Source organism: Chelmon rostratus, chromosome 2 (assembly GCF_017976325.1).
Source record: "Chelmon rostratus isolate fCheRos1 chromosome 2, fCheRos1.pri, whole genome shotgun sequence".
NCBI lineage: Eukaryota > Metazoa > Chordata > Actinopteri > Chaetodontiformes > Chaetodontidae > Chelmon > Chelmon rostratus.
In genome coordinates this window covers 4,935,369-4,956,293 of record NC_055659.1, presented here as the reverse complement: position 1 = coordinate 4,956,293, position 20,925 = coordinate 4,935,369, and the positions used below count along the sequence as shown (strand labels likewise).

Genomic DNA, 20,925 nt, shown 5'->3' with positions numbered 1-20,925 from the left:
ATTAATTCATTTGTTCCCTATAAATGAGGATATTGACAACTCAGGGAAAGGTCAATTCAGCCTAATTGAAGGAACTTTTTTCCTCTCTTTCCTGCCTTCTTTCCTTTATTCAATCAATTAAACTGACACAGCAAACGACTCTAATGATTCTGTCCGTGTGAAGAGCTCTTACAGGAAATTGGTTTTCTGAAGGAGTTTCTGAAATGAGATGACACATGTGTACCAGAATCTACACTTTAATGCAGTTAGACCCTCGTCTCCATTTTCTGTACTGAATTATATAGCAGATAGAACATTCATGTATGTGTGAGGGGGGAAAAAAGTGTAAAATGTATTTAATTAAGTTCTGCGCAGGTCTGTCTTGTAAAACTAAAGCGCCATCCGGTGCCTTAAGGTTTCCCCATTTAATATTTAACATGGTAATCCTGGAATATCATTGAATTTTGAGGGGTTTATTTCAGGTAGGCCAGGTCAGGACATTTTCAGGACTTTTGTTTGACTACATTAAATCTGAGGGCGCGCATTCACAAAACATCCTGAGGCTAAAAGCGGCTTGTAATTGGCTGAGTTGGGAAAAAGGAGCATGCACTCCTAACTTCACGACTGTGGTCCGACTGTGGCTTCAGACAAGAACATTTTAAAGGAGACTTGTTGATGGAAAGACGCTGTGTGATGCGAAGTGACGTGCTGAGCTGCGTCCATGAGAGCTGAAAACTCGAACTCTGATGCACGGCGTAATGAATCTGCTTCACGAATGTACACAGACGGGGGAAACTATATGATTGTTGGCACGACTACAGTGCAGATGAAGCTGAAATATCTCAACTGTGTCCGAATTATTCATCATAACCAAAAAAATGCACTCTTCAGACCCCACGTTGCGCAACAGCTCTTCAAGCGTACCTGCAGTAAATGCATAACGCTGATGTCATGGCTATGGGAGGATCGCTCTGTAAAAGAATTATTCATCAAAGGGATGAAGAATTAATCTGCTAACTGTGCAGATGTTGTTTGGTAAAATCTACGTATGAAATCTGTGACGCAGTTTGTAAAACACAATAAGTCAAAATCAAAACGGGGAAATGGGTTGACGTCCAAACTCTCTGTGCGTGGATGTGGTTTGTGTCTTGGAGCCCTCGAGCACCACGAGGCCTTGAGCAACTTTCATTTTGAACAGGAATTACAAACTGCGTTACAAGCTTTGGTTGGAGTGTGAAAGCTTGCCAGGCAGCGCAGGACCCAGCGCTTCTGGAGCTTGACCCCCGACGGAAATTAAAATGTCAGGAAATTGTGGCCCCTTTCACTTTGATTTTGACTTTTCTTTTTTAAATTTGTCTCTTGCAAGACAAACCTGAAGCAAGTGCAATACTTCATGACAGAAAATCCTTTTTAAGTGCGCACAGACAACTTTATGCAGGAATATCCTCATCAATTGGTCCTATGATGACATCAAATATCAGCTAGTTCAGTGATCTCATCCAATCCTCCACCCATCAGCTATCTTATTGATGAACACCTCTACGTTTACAGTTAACAGCTTCACTGCCTCCTCACTGTATGCATCAGAACAGCGAATAAAAGACTTTGGTGGATGGTCGGCTCAGCCTCCTTATGGAAAAAGATGACTCAGTCATTCAGAGAAGAAAGAAAAGCTTTATATAGAGGGAGGGAATCTACTTATTGATGAGATATCGTAGTCTTTTCGTCTGTCTTTTACCTCTGAAGAGAAGTCTTTGAACAGAGAAACCTCTCAGCTCTGTTGGTGACCGCTGTCCAGCTGCCCGTGAGCAAGGCACCTAAACCACACCAGTTTACGTCTCTGTATAAACAGCACAGTGTCTCCAGTGTCGGCGCTATCAGGACTTCTAACGTGATTTGACTTGAGAGCAAACAGCTGTATTTTGACCGTTAACCACTATTAGAGAACGAAACTTTAATGCCTCTCCTCACCTGAGAACAAGTCAGAGTTTCATCGGAAGTGATGGTTGTTTCATGGTGAGCACAACAACTCCCATGATCCCACAGCACTTCATGACACCATCGAACAACGTCATTGGTGCTGGTACACGCCAACTCTGTTTCTGCAACAACACGCGCCTAAATGTGAGGATGATGCCCAGTAAGACAGCGCTGCACAAATATATGAAGAGTGTGCTGCTCTCTGGACAGAGCAGGCCACACACACACACACACACACGCACACACACACACACACGCAGACACTACCAAAGCTTTCTGTGCATGTTGGAAGATGTTTATTCTATGAGTCTATACATTCATGGAGTGTGCCAAACACATACACGTCCTGTTTCAACCCTTTGCTTAAGCTTCGGAGGACTAAACTACCCCTTTAAGCATTTCTGGATAAGTTAACATAACAACAGAAAGTCAGTACCATCCAAAACAACAGACATGACCGTTCCCACCTGGATGTGGAAGCGTTTCCAAATCCACAGCCTCTAAATCTAAGGTCTGCTTAGGTTTAGGTGGGTAAAACCACTTGGTTAAGGTTCACCTTCGTGATTAAACTAAACCAAACCTAACAGTCAAAAAGTCCAAGTGCACGACTACAAGAGGTTCCTCTAAGTGTCTGAACCAATGACAGCACTGTTGTTTGCTTGTGTCTCTTCATGGAATACCAACTCTTCACACACAACCCTGACATGAGGATTTATTAAGGCTGATGGATGAGACTGCAAATGTAAAAGGGGGTTTGCAGAGACACTAAATGTGCTCATGTTCCCACAGATGTATTAAATGTTTCAGGTAGACAGATGGATAGATGACAGGCAGACAGCGTGGCTGCCCCGACAGATCGAAAGCTGCAGATAAACTTGGGGGGGATCCAGAGACTGTGGGTGGTGGCTGGATGAGAGGACCAGGTTTTGGGATGAATGGACGGATGATAGATGGAGGAAATGGGAGCCAACACATTTGGCAGCAGCTGGGCCGCGGGTATCGACAGGGCAATGCTTTATGGGAGAAGGTGCATCGCTAATGCAGCCAAGAGGAGAAGCACACAGGCGGCCACTGAAATGAAATAACTGCAAATAATGAGGTTGGATGATAATTATCATCATTTACAACCACATCTCGCTCTCTCCTTAATGAGCCAATGTTAGTTAGCATGAGCTAAAGGTCAGAGAAACGTGTGGAATTCCAGTTTTCTCCGGATTGCTTCTGCAACGCATTTCCCAGGGATCAGCTGTCAGTCAAACTGTGCCGGTGGGAGGCCGGTTGGTGGTCAGTGTCACTCATGGTGCACAGTGCACAGACTTATGATGGTGTGATCTTCTGTGCATTTATCATCAATAAAAAGCGGCTTGTTTTCAGGATAAACAGCTGTGATTCTTTTCTTATTGTCATTTTATTTTCCCCTTTTAAACAAACTTTAGTATATTTATTGTTCAGATTATATACTGCACTGCTTAAATTTCATTAAATATTAAATATATAATAGAACTTAATTAATCCCAAAGGAATTGTGTGCACAAAATGATTAGTAGTAAAATAACTGTATGTGCATACTGTAATACATATGTGAGTACATATATTTACACACCTGTAAATAAACAAACCATACCAAGTAAAAAAATAAAATGATAAGATGAAAACATGGTGATGATACAGGACGTTAGCGGAACAAAAATGATGCTGGGGTTTTGCAGGTTAAATGCAACCCCACCTTCACACAAGGGGGTCGATACTGGACGGGTCCTGTGGTTTAAGTCGCTACATAAAGGAAACTACTTCCTGTCATATGCATATGATTCCTTGGAGATTGGTCTAGATAAACAGAAACATGCTACACAATAAGACTGATGCATAAATAAAGTGTTAAGTGTTCTGTTACTATACATTATTATGTGTTTGTATATTTTTTCCTAAAAAGAAAACGTGTGCTTCGTGTGATAAACTCTTTTCCTTGTGTGGTTCTTACAGCGTAGTCTGAAGCTAAATGTCCACTATATAATCTCTTGTATGCAGCCTTGTTCAATTAGCTGAATAGAATTTGCAGATGAAGACCAGTTTGTAGACTGAAAGCTCAGGACATGATGAAGCCAATTAGATTTGCATGTTCTTGTGAATACGTGTGTGTGTGTGTGTGTTTGGGTTTAGGTGTGATCTCTAGTCTGAACCGCTTCAGTTCACACATTTATCATCAGCTGGTTAAAAATAATGTTATAATAATTATTTTACATTTTACTACTTTTTTATTTGAAGACAGTATATATCAGTTATTTACACGGCCATTGTTGTTTGTTGGGGTTAAATCATGTGGAACAGCAGTCAGCACTAAACCGATAATGACTGTAAACAGTGTTGTTAAATGTAAATTAGCCAATGATGGTGTTATTAATGCAAATAACCTATAATGCCTGGGGAGTGTAATTAGACCAAACACACACACACAAACACACATACACACACACGCGTTTGACCATTTATTTCAGGTGTACATGGTACTACATTACGGGCTATAACACAGGGCTGGTGTGTGTGCATGTGCGTGTGCGTGTGTGTGTGTGTGCACGCCTGCGTGCATCTGTGTGTTGGAAGGGTCGTATTAATTAACTGGTTATCAGTGTAACAGCAGAAGGTCAAAACAGAGCAGGTAATGAAGCTGAACATGTGTGTGTCCTCTGTTGCAGAATCACTGAGCTGCTGGGAAATGAGCCTGAACCAATCAGAGTGTTTCCTCTGACACACACTCTTTAACACACTTGTTTAGGACGTTTTCAACTCTCTCTGGCTCTCAGTCTTTCCTTCCTTCCTTCTCTTCCTCTTGGCTGCTGTTTCATTCCACCTCAACTGAGACATAATCATTATGTGGGCTGGTCAAGGTGTGAGGTATCATCAGAGTTTGAGAAAGTCCTCTCAAGTTCTCCAAAACTGCTGTTAATGAGGTTACTGCGTACCTCATTAACTAAGCTAAAGCTAAAGTAAAAGGCTAAAAAACGACTGCTGGAACGTTTTGAATGGAATTTGTGGCAGAGCAGAGACATGAGTCTGTTGTTGGGGTGATTGAACTTGAATGATCCTCCATCCTGCACCACCTGGTGTAAATCTGAGAGATCTGATGGTGTGTTCTTTTGACCGCACCACCCAAGTGGTGATGCTGCCCATCAGGATTCTCTCAATGGTGCAGGTATCGCTGACTTCAACAAGGTGTGACGGTGCCTGTGATTCTGTCTGCAACGCGTCCTTCATACTGGTCGCTGAACACAACACGCACATTGCGATGATGTCACGTCAAGCCATCGTGGCGACTGTCAACAAAACCAACAAAGATGCAGAGTGTTGCATTTTCCAAGTAGTAAAAGTTAAGCCAGTTAGTCTGTGGGGACGAGCTGGCAGTCGTGAAAAATGTGAATCTAAAATACGCTAAACTGGATGAGCTGTGAGGACAAATGTGCTTCAATAAAGTTCAATAAATGCTCTTCAGTGGAGTTTGGTAGCCCAACAAGCAGCTTTCAGAGACCATATCCTGACAGAGACAGGGTTAAGCAGGTAAGTTTTGTGAGCTAAGAAGCTAAAACCTCATTCAGAAGGAGTATTTGTGAAGGAGCCTTGTTGCTGCTGTGGAGCTGCAAGAAATGGACAAATTAACCTGTTCCAAAGATTATCCGAAGATAATTCATAGAGATGAAGGAAAACCTGATGTGGAAACTCAGTGAGAACAAGTGTCTGTGTGATTTGACCTTTATCATTACCACGATCCTCTCACAGCTGAAGCTCGAGCTCCAGCAGCTCCTCAGCTCTCTGCTTCTGCATCTGAAGTGAAATTAAAGCTGTGGCGAACAAGGAAATGCTGCATGTTCCTACTCTGCAGGAACAGAAGCTGCTCTGACATCTGAACATGCTGTTGAGTGTGAAAACTCCTTCAGCTGAAGAGGCTTCAGGACATGAAAAGTAAACAAAAGGAACTGAACATATGTGCTATACTGTGAAATGTGCATCCAGCTGATGTGCCTGACAACCTGAAACCTGAAACCTGAAACCACTGTGCTGCAAAGAAAAGATGAGCTCAAAACAACCTCCCTCTGCTGCAGCTCTGTAAGCTGAATGTACGTCCTGAGGATTTCCCCTTTATAAGGAGTTTGAATCTTTCTGCTGACAGCAGCTGACTCAGTTCTGCTCAGAACGTGCCGACCCAAACCTGGAAAACCAGCTGCAAGGAGCATCATCGTCTTCATCGTCACTACCTGGCATCGGAGGCCTCGCCAAAGAGAAGCAGCTGCAGCCGTCACATTGAAGTTAGTGTGATATATGTGTTCAGTAATTTAGTAAGGCTCTGGAAGGACTTTATAAAAACTGAAACGGCCTTTGAGAGGAAAAAAGTTCCCCATCCCTGCTTTACAGACACTCCCATCAGCCTCAGCTTCAGTTTTTGTTTGATATTAATTAGCAAATGCTAGCATGCTAACACACTGAACTCCTCCTCTCCTTCCTTCCCCTGGCCCCTCTCTACCTCCTGCTCTCCTCTCCATTTCATCCTTTTACTTCCATGTTCCTCTTCACCTCCTTATTCTCCTCAGCTCCTGGTCTCCACCGTCCTTCTTTTCGCCTCCTCCTCCTCGTCCTTCTTACCTTTCATCCACGCTTCTCCTTCTCTACCTCACCCACCCATCCTGTTATCCTCTACTCTCCCCCTTCTCTCATTCTTCATCTTCGTCCTCTCCTCCCTGCATCCTTTCATCGCTCCGTCTTTCAGGTCTTGTCTGAGGTTGTTTGACTAATCTTTGAATGGCTTAGTAACATTTTCATGAAAATTTCACCTCGGCTGCATCTATAATTCATTGCCAGCTTCGCTTTATCAGTCATTAGACACGCACACACACTCATGCAACCACACACACTCTGCAAGTTCTCCTCCTCTAGACTCCTCTTGCACATTTTCTCCTCTTCTTCGCTACCTTTCATCAGGTTCTCCCTTTTCTCTCCCCTTGTGTCCACTTCCTTTACTCTCCTCAGTTTTCTTCCCTTTCTCTTATTCTTCTTACTGCCTCCTTTGATTTGTCCTCCTCTCTGTTCCTTGCTTCCTTTCTTAATGTCCATGCTTCTTCTTCTTCTTCTTCTTCTTCCCTCCCTTCATCTGCCCCCATCACTGGCTTCAACTTTCAAGCTTGTTGTTTTTTAATTCTCTCTATAACTCATATATATTTTATCACCCTGCATATATTTAACTACCATTATCTCTAAGAACATTCTGCCGCAGATGATTTTAGTTCTGAGGTTATTTTAGGCTCATTTTTAGGAATAATACTGCGTTAAGCATTGAAGGAAGGTCATGAAAAATTTAAGAAGGTGTGCTGAGCATTGTTTTAATGACTTAGAAGCTCATGATACAGCACTTACAAATCAGAACAAGATACAATAAACACAGAAATGAGTGAGTGGAGCATTTCATGACATTACAGCCAACAGGATGGTGCAGACTGTGAGATCCTGCAGAGCACTGAAGTCACTTGCATTAGCTGATTGGCATCAGCTTATTTATTCAGACTTTTTGACGTGTCTCACTTTTGCTCTGCTGATGCTGATTTTCAGGCTGAAGCTGCTGCAGCTCTGTCCATCACAGTGTCTCTGAATGACGTGTTTGAGTCCTGAAAAAAACATCAAAACTGCGAGAGGAATCCGAGGACCTCTTTTTAAACATGGTTTTAACTTGCATTGCAGATGCTACTTCAAGGGGCTTTGCAATCAGTCAGTGAAATTTGTTTGGAACTAATTAAGTTCACTTAAGTTTAAAATCTGAAATCTCAGACCCTATAATACGGCAAACAGTCGAATAAAAGTTTAACCTTGTCAGCTGTTCATGGTGCCTTGTCTGCAAACATCTCTTTTACAATGGTGGTCTATCAGGAAAATTTTAGAGACTCTGTGGATTTTTGGTCACATGTAGTTTAACACTTGATCTGGTTGGATCAGATTCAGCAATCGTTGTCTAACTTTACAGGAAGTGGTCAAAGTGGACAGGAAGTGGTCACAAATGAATTCTGGAGCGTCTTGTTTGTCGTGGGACTGTGATACGACCTCCATCTGACCAAACTGAGCAAAACCAACAGTTGGTAGCAGCTAGCCGGAGAATGAATCCAGGTCTAACCACTATTTGGGCAGATGACTGCATCAGACAGCTTCTGCAAATCCCAAATAAAAACAGGGGCGAGCTCTAAACGTTACGACAGCGGCTGAAGAAGAGAGGATTTGAGCTGTGCCAGACCCCGACCCAGAACCTTCATCCAGTGTGACCGTTCTCATGTGGCTCTCTGTGACACATTCAGGTTCGCTTGAATTTTCTTCCGTGTGAAAAGAAACCAAAAACACAACTCATCCACAGATTTGGACCAAAGCCAACAAACTATAGGTTTGAAAATGCCAGAGGATGCTCCGAGTCTGTCACACTAACAAAAGCCAGAATTTAAAGTGAACCGGCAGCGACATTAAGCGAAATACATTACAAATGACGCCGTACAGATGGAGAGAGGTACAAAGAGAAAGACCAGAGAGCGACAGAGAGGAGATGAAGAGGAGGAAAGCAAATGATGGAGAGAGGAGGAGGAGGAGGAGGAGGAGGAGGAGAGGTTTCAATCTGTTGCTGTGTTTCTGCTGAATCAGGGGGGTGGCTGAGTTTCTAAATGTCAGGACTCCTCTTGACTCCTGACTGTGAGCACACACGCAGACATAAACACACACCGCACACACACCGCACACACACACACACACACACACACACGCACACGCGTACACACACACACACACACACACACACAGAGGAAGGCTGTGAATGTTGGAGCAAAGAGAGAGCACAGGCAATTTGCATTAATGAGAGTTTAGTGGAAAATTTTGGAGAGAGATCAAGAATAAAGGAGAGTGCAGAGAGAGAGAGAGATGCTGACAAAGACTGTGAGCGGAACAGAGACAGCAGACAAGTCAGTCAATCGACTAGTCAGTAAACAACCAGTCAGCCAAGTCCATCAGCAGTCAGTCCAGCGGCTGCACTAAAGCATATTCATGAGCTCTGTTGTCAGGAAATCAAACCCAGGAGACACAAACAAGCAAACAAAAACAGCATTGTTAAAAAGGAAGCTGCTAGTTTCTGGCATCATTATGTTTAGTTGTCAGGCAGCTGACAGCATCGGCTTCGTCAACATCGGCCCCCGAATCTTTCTGACAGACGGAAAAAAAAATCTGTGATCATCACGAAATGTAAATAATTTAATTTCCAGCCGTGGCTGACGTCCTCCTCTACACAAGCTCAGTCAGTCCATCCGAGGCCGTCGTCTGGCAGCAACACTACACCAAGAAGGTACAACTAACGCACTGACCCACTGGTTTGTCAACGAATGTAAATCCTAACTACAGACCTGTGATATCCGCCGCTGGTGCATTCGGACATTTCTGCTGGAGAACGTGGCAAAGCAATGAACACGCCCCTGGCCGACAGCAGAACATCCCGTGACGGAACGCCTCCCCGCCTGCAGCAGCATTATCATGTAATCATAACATAACTGCAAACATCACATTTCTTCATCATTTTTAAAACCAAAACCAAATAATATCAGAGAATTTTGGTAGATTACTGAGGCATCACTTCCCTTAACAAACGTGGTTGTATTGGATCTTTGAAGGTGCGCGGCTGCTTTATGGCAGCATTGGATCTGCAGGATCTTTCAGTGGTTGTTAACTTATATCATTAAGTGGATCACCCAAAAACAGACATTCCTGCTTAGTTAATGTAAAAGTTTCTCTACTGGATTTTCAGAAAATATTCTGTTGAAATATAATCAAAATAAATAAAAAAACAAACGGTGACAGAAGATTTCATGCAAATTCCCCTTTTAGTTATCAGTAAACCAGTCTGTGCTGGACTCACAGACAGAAAGACATGTTTAGATGTCACACCTGCTTTATCTGCACCCTCTGGCTGTGTGTGTGTGTGTGTGTGTGTGTGTGTGTGTGTGCGTGTGTGTTTCCAGTCTACGTGTAGGTGTGAGTTACTCTGGCCGAACACCGAGCATATGTGTGTGTGTGTTACTGTTAACCCCAATCTGCTCTCAAGTGATGTTCAGCTCGCTGCTGGCGTCACTGTGTGTGTGTGAGAGAGTGTGTGTGTGTGTGTGTGTGTTGGGGTGTTATGGTTGGCTTCCACAGGGTGTGGTAGTATCTGCTGCAGTGTGTGTATGTGGTTTGTGTGTGTGACATACTGCAGGAGGTTTGTGCCTCTACAGGAACTTCTGAAGAAATCCTTTGATAACTCATGTCTTTGCTTTGTCAAATCTTTGTAACACAGATGCAATACTCATTTAAAATAAAGCCAAGAACTTGAATGAGTCCCTTTAAAACTCCTCCGTTACTTAATATTAATAAAATAAACGTCATTTCATTCAAGGTCAAGAGTTTTGCCTGGTCCAGTCTGTCAGTGTTGGTTTCACACTGGGCCTCGCTGCAGGCCTGGAGGTTCAGAAGCTGACCATGAATTTGTTTTTCTGGATGTCATTCTCCATCTTCCTCTCCGCTGTCATCTCTCCACTCCAGCTTCCCAGCAAGGAAATAAAAACGCCTCAAACATCAATATATAAAAAAAATGGTTTTGGACCTTTGAACTCATGTTTCTGGGAAAAATAATGACTGTCTTGGTGCAGAACATGTAATGAATCCCAAGTGGAAAATGGCAAGAAAAACCTTGTAAAATCCTCATGGAGTGTGAGTTTATTTGCGGGTCAGTTTCACCCAAATCAGCAGACATTTCTACATGTTTAATGCCGTTTAACAGTCGTCCTAACGTATAGATATTAGACATTTGGGGGACATGTTTGATTTCCTGCTAGCGCTACCTGCTAGCTAGCATCTTTGCAGAGCCCCTGGGTGACAGGAAGTGGGCCGAAGAAGACGTGTTAAAAGAAAAGTACATTACACCACGTTTCATTATTTTTTTTTTTGTTTGTTTTGCTTTGTTGCTTATTGACGCCATGTTTAACACTTTTTCTGCATTTATCAAAATTCATACCTGCTACTCGTGGCTGCTGCTTGAAACAGTACTCGGATTCATTTTGATCACATGCTGCACTTTGTAGAAATGCCCTTTTCTTCCGAAACGCGGCTCTCGTTTTGGACACAAACTCCTTCGGCATTAATATAAATTGCTCGGGCTTCAGTGAAACCACTGCCTCTCTTTACAATCAGAAAAATTGATGAGTTCAGTCTTTGTATTCTCCACCGTGCGCTAAAAATTGCAGCGAGCGGCTTGTGGGAAAATCAGCAAAACAGAGATTAAGCACGTCAGTTGGACAGTCCGTGTTATCTGCTACATTTCATGTATTTGCAGTAGCTTTTAAATTATTTGTGGCTGTAATATCTTTGAAACAATGACCCCATACTGACTTCAAACCCACAGATATAATATCTCTTGCAGTTCAGTTATTTCGATTTCATGTTCATTTCTTCTGCAGACCCTTTTTTTTATTTTGATTCTTACAAGCTGATTGCATTTCTGGGACTAATTCGGGGAATGTTAACGGTTTGAAGTGGCTCCTATATGGATATTTAGATCATGATATATGGGCAATTATGGTAAAACTGTGTGTGTGTGTGTGTGTGTGTGTGCTTCTCATGTGGGGACTTAACAAATCACCTTCCTCATGGGGACAGAAACATCCCCATAATATAAATCATTTAATTTTATGGTGAAGACTTGGTTTAAAGTGAGGGTTAGGGTTAGTCTCCAGGAAATGAATGTAAGTCGGTGAAATGTCCCCAATGATGGTAACACAAATGTGTGTGTGTGTGTGTGTGTGTGTGTGTGTGTAATGAGTTTCCACTGTATTTACATTTTTCAAGCCATGGGGGCAATTTTCCAGCTATCAGAGCTCACGGCTTAATGAGTCGAGGGGAAACAGTGATATAGATCATTTAAGTAAAACGCTGTGAGGTTGGATTTGTGTGGAAATAGCTGTGATTTGTTTCTGTGTAATAAATAACTCAAATGAAAATGCCTCATCCTTATTAAGCGCGAGAGCTTCTTCTTTACAAGCACGGAAGATAAAATATACATAAGTTGAGGAGTAGCTTCAGGTTTGTTTCCTATTGTGCATTTAATGTCTAAAATGGAAAAAAAGCTATTAAAACAGACAGAGGATGGGTGAAGACTCAAAGGGCTCATAAATCACCAATCACCACGATGAAACCAAGATTCATGAAAACCAAATCAGTCTGTAGCAAATTCAACGATCCCAACCTTTGAATTTATTACGTTTGGTCAGTTCAGCACGTTTGTGAATTGATTTATTTTCCTCCGCAAGATTACAAGCATCAAATGGAGCGCTGCCTTAGTTCAAGCAGAGCTCTGAAGCTCCACCTGCTGCTTGGCTGCCAGCTGACTGGTAATGATCATGATCATGTTGTTGCGGGCATATACGGCAGCCACCAGCCTGACACTGTTCGCTATCGTTTAGCTGATGAAGTTAAAGCCATCAGCCCCTGCAGACCCGCCGCAACAGTCCACCTTTAAGACCAGAAACTAAGGAACTTTACGTTTCCTTATCTCTCCGTTTCTTTTTCAAGTTGACGTTGTGACAATGCTGCGGTTAAGGTCTGGTCAAGTTTAGGCACACGAACCACTTGGTTAGGGTTAGTAAAAGATCACGCTTTGGCTCAAAATACCCAGTTTTGTTGCCACAAACACGGCTGGAAAATGTCCTGATGTCTCGTGAAAAACACTCGGTTTCGTCCGAAGGAACACGGCTCAGACAGCTGCTCGACAGTCGTCTTGGCCATGCTGTCACAAATTTCCAAAAGCACAAGTACAGTTCTCTACCGAGTGAAACTGTTGCCAGTGTGAATGAGAACAGAATTAAGGAGCATATTTGTGGGAGAACGTTTCCTTAAATCTGTTCGAACCAACAGCTGCGTGCTTTGTTGCAGCTCCAGTGATTTACGCTACTGTAAACCGCCTGAAGCTTCTCTGGTGGGTCGCTGCTGACAGTCAGTGTATGTATATGCACACATTGGCACTGAATAATGTGGTATAAACATGGTTCTGGGTAAACATTTAAATTTCTATCGACTGTAATCATTAAACAGTGTGTATTTGTTTTTCTTTAATGTAAATTGCACACACACATGCAACACAGCACAAGGTTTCTGTTTTTTCTTCAAAAGAGACCGCCTGGTGTTTTCTTCAATATTCATTCTGTGTTGCTACTCCACAAGGAAATTACCAGCACTGCCACAGAGAATAGGAAGGAAAAATGAAAGAAATCTCCCACTTACAAAGGACTGCGAGTTTTACAATCCACATTTCTATTACAGGATCCCCTCGAGAGGAGCATTTGGAGCGATGCAACCTGCACCACAAAGACGTCACCCTCCAGCTGTGCCGCGGCGGAGCGTCTGAGAGGAAACGCTGGTCATCCAGGTCATCGCTTACAAAAAAAGACATCTGTGGTGTGTACAGTAGAACAGCTGCTGTATGTAAAGTTCAGCGGTGTGAGGTGAACCTCCAGCAGAACACTTTTCCGCACAAAGTGCTTGAGGTTTGATGGGGGGGGTTTATGAATTATGAAGTGAATGATGGACCCGCTGAGCTACAGTGTAAGCATTCAGTAAATCAGCCGCCATATGTCCTGAAAGACGTGACGATGAGCAAGACACACACCTCCTGTCACCCCACACACACACACACACACACAGTTCAGCTAAAAGCATCTGACTGAAAGCTTCAGGTGTTACATGGGAAGTCTGAAGGTCCTCATAGACTCCAAACTGTAGACTCCACACACACACACACACACACACACACACACACACACATACACGGCGTGAGTGGCTGTGACACACGTGCAGCCAAATTTAAATCTGCGTGCACACTCACTGCTGTGTGGACATGGAAAGTATAAACTGACCTTAAGAGACAACTTCTACACAAATTACTCACCAGTCGAGCAACATTTTGAAGCCACAGTGGAAAAGAACAAAGGATCCACATGATGCAATATTTAAATAACTGTGCAAGTTTTACACCAGTAATGATTAAACATGGGAGTGAAACTGACCAACACTTCCACTACATTTTGCTGCTTCTTCTGATATGATACCTGAGTTTCAGTACCAACACCAAAGCAACGTTTTTTGACATGTCGCTGTAAGAAACCAACATAAGAATTTTAACAAAATTCTTCAAAGTTAAATATTAACTTAGCACAAGCAGCTGCTCAAGGACAAAAACTTCTTAAATATGCAAAATGATTAATTAAATTCTGAATTAGACTTTTGATACCGACATAACACATTCAGGTTGTTGAGATCTGACATCCAGCATTAAATGTGATCGCTTTCCAAACACACGCGCTCCCTTTGAAATCCATACAAAAATCAATTTTCTCCAACTTAGAAGCCACGTGTTGAACAGCTCTGCCTCATTGCTGACTAAATCCCACACAACGCTGCAGAGCACAAACACTAATGAGTTTCCACACATGGAGTCAAAGTGCAGCAACATCTATTCATTATCAGCACAGAGGTGCTGAATAATTAACGCGACCAACTTTAAACCTGAATCATTATTTATTCATCCATATTTCACTCTCTTCTATCGATGCAGCAGCCGGAACACATGCAGCGGTGGAACAATGAGCACTGCAGCGCTGTAGTTCTCACTGCGACTTCTTTTTTTCCCCCCATTGTTGTCACTCAGCTGTGCGTCTGCTTGTGCTGTGCTGCCATGAAGTGTTATATTATCACAGCTGTCAGGTGAGAACCTTTCATCTCCAGCTTTCTTGCTTTCAAAGGCGCAGAGAGACGCCGGCACTGTGTGGAAAAATGCAGCCCACTCATTCATTTCAGTGGAGCGACTGCGCCGTCACAGAGCAGGTGTCAACGCTGTGGTCTCTGAAGAGAAGCGCAGGCCCGTCCAGCAAAAAGAAACCAACCGGCCTCCGCTTCTTCTCACGATGATCGCCACTGCACTTTGTTGGCCAATCAAATACCATCTGCATATTCCCATCCAGACTTTCCTCATATTGTAAACTGCTGCACAGGGTTTCTGATTCTGATTCATTCATTCAGCCTTCAAGCAGGATCTGTTCAACAAATTTGACCTTTCTGGTTTACATTTTATCTTCTTTCCTGTGCGTGAAACAAGCCTCCACCGACACACCGTTTTTAACACAGTGCCGTTTTCAGTCCGGACGGTTGTAAAAAAAAAATGCTCTCAAAGAGGTCATTAATGCTGGAAATGTTTTATTATGCAGCACAAAGGCTTTTTTCCTTTGTGCCATTTTTGGGATGCAAGCTTTTCACCTGACGGCAGTAATATGCGGCTTGCCTGGATTTGCTGACGAGTGACACGGGGCTTAACAAAAGTCAGATTTTTGTGAGCATGCATCCTGCCGTGTGACAGATTTTGGCACGAGAGCGGCAATCTGCAGGTAGTGCACAGTGGCCTTATCAGAGCTTTTTACTAGAAACAGCTGCCTGCTGCTGCTGGAAATTAGGCTGGTGAGAGCGCCGAGCTGCAGTCAATGTGCTGTAAAACAAAAATATGAGCTAAAAGAGGCCAAAGAACTCTGCAGAGCCGCAGAGCTGAGTGGCAATACTCTGTAGGCTTATTCATACAAGAGGCCACTCTAACAGCTCAGGTGTGTTCACATGCACACGAGTATCCTGGTTTTGAGCCTCATCCTGATTTGGATTCTGGATGTGGAGTTTACATAGAAGATGAAATTCCTGGTGATTGATTACATGATCATAACAGCATCAACGGCTTTTTAGCTTCTAAACGCTGTACTATGTCCACCAGCTAATCGCTAACAGAGCAGGCAGTGAGCTGTCAGAGCTTTTCTGTCGCTTGTGTTTTCCTGCTGTGAAATTCTACAAACAATAAAGCATTTCTGAATGAGAGGTCAGTCCCTCCCCCTCTCTCTAACCATGTATTGGAAAGTTTTGCATTCTTGCCAGTCCAATCTGACTGATCCGAATACACTTTGACCCATTCCTCGTAGATATGTGCAATAATTCTCAGCATAGCTCCACCCATCCTCAATCTGAGAGTAGCTGGAGTCAAAGACATGTGAGAGTGTACGAGGCCTGTAACATAAAAATGATCAGTTAGTGGAGCTTTAAGCTGCATCTGATGTGTGGGTTTAAAACATGGAAAACTAAAAAAATGAAAGTATTTGTGTTTTGCCAAATGGCTGGTTTTGAGACCATCTGTAATTGAAACAAAACAAAAATCACATTCGCTCATAAACATCAGCAACAGGCAGCCTGATCCATGCACACATTCATAGCCCGGTATCGTCAATCCTCTGCAAAACGCCGCTTGAGAATAATCACGACGCAACGCCTTCACATCGTCGAGTAACCAACAATCCACAGCAGCAGCAGCCTGCAGCGTCACTGATCTTATCCTGCAGGCTCTTTTCTTCCCCTGAGCCTTACAGTCCTGCCCGAAGCTGCATCTTACTGCACAGCACCAACTCCGCGCCACGCGGAGCAGCTCACACTGTGCACATTAAACACTTCCATGCATAAACGCGGAGCCGTGGCGCTGCGCGAGGCATGACGCGTGCTGCCACTATGGGATTATGTTTTCATTTGCACGCCTGTTTTAAATACTGCGTTCTGCTCTTCCTGAATGTGTTCTTCCCCCCACGAGCTAACACCTGACAGTTTTGGCAACATAAACCTCCATTTCTCACATGACGAGAGTCTTTAAAATGGTGTTTATTCGTGGAAAATGGTAAACGTCTTGTTCATTCATAAGGCCCTGCCTGTGGCTTTAAATTCGGATGTTATTTGTGTGGAGGAGGTGGATTTCCCTCCCAGCTGTCCAGATAAATTCAGTCACTTCTTATGTTTTCTGTTGCTCATTTTTGTCCCTGTATTTTCCAAACGTCACAGATTTTCAGCACTTTTACTGTGAAGCATACTCATTCTGACAGTTTTTTAAAAGCTCCAACACGTCTCACACTTCAGCCAGCTGCAAAACATCTGTATTCATTAATGAAGCATATTTAAGGAAGTCATCTTCCCAAACTTTGCAAGGGGACATAAATGCACCACTCTAACACAGTTTTTACTCAGCTGAAACTTTCAATGGAAATAAATTCACAATTTAAAGCATCCTTTTAAATACTGTTATGCCTGGAAATGCCTCAGACTCAATCAATGTGATCAGTGATTTGGCCAATAAATCAGATTTAATTCTCAGTTCTGGTCTGCCAAACACCAAAACAAATCCAGCCAAGACATGTCATGAAAATACAGCAGCATGCAGTGAGTTTCATATCTGTGGGGAGCAACAGCCAGTCTGCTGATAAAACACATCAGGGATGCAGAACAGGACATGACAGAGGAACAAACCCGACCTGTCAGCTCCTCCTGGTACGCTTCATGAGGACCGACAGTGAAACAGGCTGCTGAAGTGTGTGTGTGTGGCTGCAAACACACATTCACACACCGACACTGACATCACAACGGTTCAGCAGTCCCACCAGAAACACGAGCGGTTCCGTGGATGAGCTGTCCATGCAACACCTGCCCACCGAGACCAGAACCATCAGCATCCTCGTCCGCGCTGCGTCCTGGCATGCTGCGTGCGCAACGCTCAAGTTTCACAGACATTTCAATCCCCTCTGACTTTTACATGAAAAAGAGAAAAAATAAAACTGCAAGAATGAGACAAAAGAGGCTCAAACTGAAGAATTAAATGCACAAAAATCAAAATAAATCTCGTACGATCATAGAGAGAAAAGAGAAGAGCGATAGTTCTTAAAACGAAAAGAGAAGGAGGGAGGGAAATATCACCAAAACGAAATGAAAGAAACTGGAAATAAACACAAAAAAAGCCAGAAGATGGGCTTCCTTCCAGCAACAAGCGGGGAAAAGCTCCGATGAAGACTCGCAGGACAACAGAGAGACAGAGAAATCCAACTGCCGATGAAATTCAGCGCAAAAAAAAAAAAAAAATAAGGAGGAGGGGGGCAAACCAGCAAGAAAGAAAGAAAGAAACAAAGAGGGGAAGAAAAGAGGAAGAGAGAAGTGACCTACCAACGGAGGAGGCAAAAACGCTCAAAGAGGCTGAAGCGAGAGGAGAAGAGCGGGCAGGCGGCGAGGCTCGGTGTGCGCTCGGGAACCGGCTGAAGCTCCGACTGCGCGCCGGCCAGCGGGGCGGTGATGAACAGCAGCCCGGCGCCGACTGGAGCGAACCACTGAGCGCTGAGAGGCGGGGGGAGGGCAGCACAGCGGCCGCTGGGAGCTCCGTGCGTAATTAGGCACCTGGCTAAAATGCGCTCAGACAGCCAGAGACGTTCTTAAAGGGGCATCTCATCCAAAACCGAATCCACCGCGAACAAATCGGATTCTTCTGCCTGATGCCTTTGATCAGACAGGTTTTAGTTATCAGCACATGTGCACAGCCACACTAACATGAACACCTGTATGTGATACAAGCTGCTGCTGTTCACTGAGTCCCTAAACTATCATCTTAGTGTTTGTTGTTGGGCTAAAGACAATAATCGAGCTCGATGGGATTTATTCTGCTCCTTCAGTATGGAGTTAGAACAGTGGCTGTAAATTTTGACATCGAAAGTAATAAAATTTGGCATTAAAAAGTAAAATATTAGCAAAAGACGCACTGAAAAACACAAATACTAAAAAGATTTCATTTTATTTTGATATTTTAGCATTCTCCTCACACACAGCTGATTTCCCATTTTTGGCTGATCTTGTGGTCACTTTACTTTTAACTTGTCTGTTTATCACCTCCCATTTTCCTACAGCAACCTTATCGTGCTAAAACTGTAGAATTTGGGGAATTAGTGAGAAGGAGTGAGAGGGAGTTCTGCCAGCCTGCCATTCTTTACAGCGTGCCAACCAGGAGTCATTAAAGGTGCAGGACTTTCCTGAAAAACAGCAGAGACTCATACAAAAGTAAGCCCTCTCAGTCATCACTTGTGTTGCAGTAGAGGTGTGTGGTGGTGCATTTATCCGCCTGGATTCTCTGTGATTGGGATTTTTCTGGCTGCAGCCTTTCAGCAGTGGGTGTGTAGCTCCCAGCCAATGGCAGCGCGCAGGTGAGGTCAGGTAGTGACCAGGTGCCAGACAGCGAGCAGCATCCCAGAGGAAGCTGAGCAAATGAAGCACTGAAGGAGAGGATGGGATGCAGAGCGACGCAGAGTGAGCCTGTTTTCTTTAGCTTCGTTAGCTTGCTAAAGTATCAGCTTTCCATTACACGAAACATTCCTACAGTATCAGCCAGCAGCGTGTGTGCACACTAAGTCCTACTATCAACCAATGCAAATAACTTTAGATTTTAACTATTTTTTAAATTAACTATAACTGTAGATGCAGGCTTGCATTTACATTCTTTCAGGCTGAACATTTCTGTGTCTGTCTGCAGACACCGTGGATGGAGGGCCAAGTGTGAGCGTTGTGTTTAAAAACAGCAACCAACAAGTCCTGCAGAGTAACTGTACCTTTCAGGGGGAATTCCTTTGGGAGGTTTTATGCTGCTTGGTCAGAGCTGAGAATGTGTCATGTTGGACCACAACTGTGACAATGTGCGCCATAAATGGTTTCCACAGCACAGCGATGACCAAGCCACTGAATATGAATTAGCAGAATAATGCGAATCAGAATACTTTATAGATCCCCGAGGGGAAACTGGGTCGGTTGTAGTTGCTTGTAGAACAAATAAAGACAGAAAGAGGGCATAAGAAATATCTTACATGTAAAAAATATGTACAAATATGCACGCTATACTACAATATAGTCAACCTTAAATAACAAACAATATGAAATATGTAAATGTGAATATGTTAACTATGTCTGTTATGCTACAATAAAAAACAACAGCCTATATCTGAGCATCTCAGCATATTCTACTTTAACTAACAAGAATACTAGAATACTACTACTGCTAATACTAAATAAAATGCTACAGTAAATAAATCCTATAATAATAATAATAGTATATAGTAATAGATTATAGTACAGTGTAATAATAATGATAAAAGTAGTCGTAGAATAATGCAATAGAAATATGCAGTATAAATAATATACATATACATCATAGTGTTGCATCACTGAATTACCGCACAGTCCAGGAGAATCACTGCACATGCTGGTGAGATTATTCAAATTATGAGGTAACGCAGCTAATGACAGGGGTGACAGGAGTCCAGTAAATTCATCTAACGAAGTTAAGTTTGTCAGATGTGTTAGTCCAGTGCATTGAAACAGGACACAAAGAAAAGAGAACAAACCTTCTTCCACGACCCCACTTTTCCTCCAAAGTATGTATGACAGCAGGTGACGAGAGCGTAGCATCCTTTAATCTGTCTTTATCTGTGTGTATCTGTGATTTCAACGCTACCGTGTGTGATAAAAACCTGGCGAACACACAAAATGAAACGACGCAGAGCGAGCAGCAGAGCGAGCAGCAGAGCGAGCAGCAGAGCGTTCGCCTCGCCCGGCAGCCGTGAAGTCGACAGAGAGACTTGTTGAACTTGGAGCATGAAGTTATTTGTTTCATTGACATGAGTGAAGTTTGAAACTCTTGACGTTCTTTAAAAGTTAAAGGGCAATCTGGCACACACTCACACACACACCACGCACAAACACACACACACACACAGTTAATCTATGAACACAGTTCAGAAGAGACAGCGATGGGAGTTATGTGAAGAGAGGAAGATTGTTTGTTTTGTTGTGCTGCTTGTTTCTCTGCTTTCTCCTTCAAGGGCAGAAAGAGTAGCTGGGAAGACGAGGGTGAGCAGGGAAGAGGCAGATGGAGAGAGAGAGACTCTTATCAGACAAGCGGAGAATAAGAAAAACCGAAGCACAAGAAGATGAAGATCCCCGGTGGTTTCGGCAACCAGGTTCACGTGAAGAACAAATGCAGGCGGCTGTAAGTGGACAGAT

At 43.2% G+C, this 20,925-nt stretch overlaps 1 protein-coding gene across 1 annotated transcript in view; it reads right to left on the bottom strand.

The window, feature by feature from the left end:
- The window catches only part of raly (RALY heterogeneous nuclear ribonucleoprotein), a 118,895-nt gene extending 100,760 nt beyond the window's left edge, over positions 1 to 18,135 (bottom strand). Inside the window, exon 1 of the mRNA XM_041959770.1 lies at positions 18,052 to 18,135. The gene's annotated coding sequence lies outside the window, so the exon portion shown is untranslated. The remainder of the gene's footprint in view (positions 1 to 18,051) is intronic.
- Between the last annotated feature and the right edge of the window lie 2,790 nt (positions 18,136 to 20,925).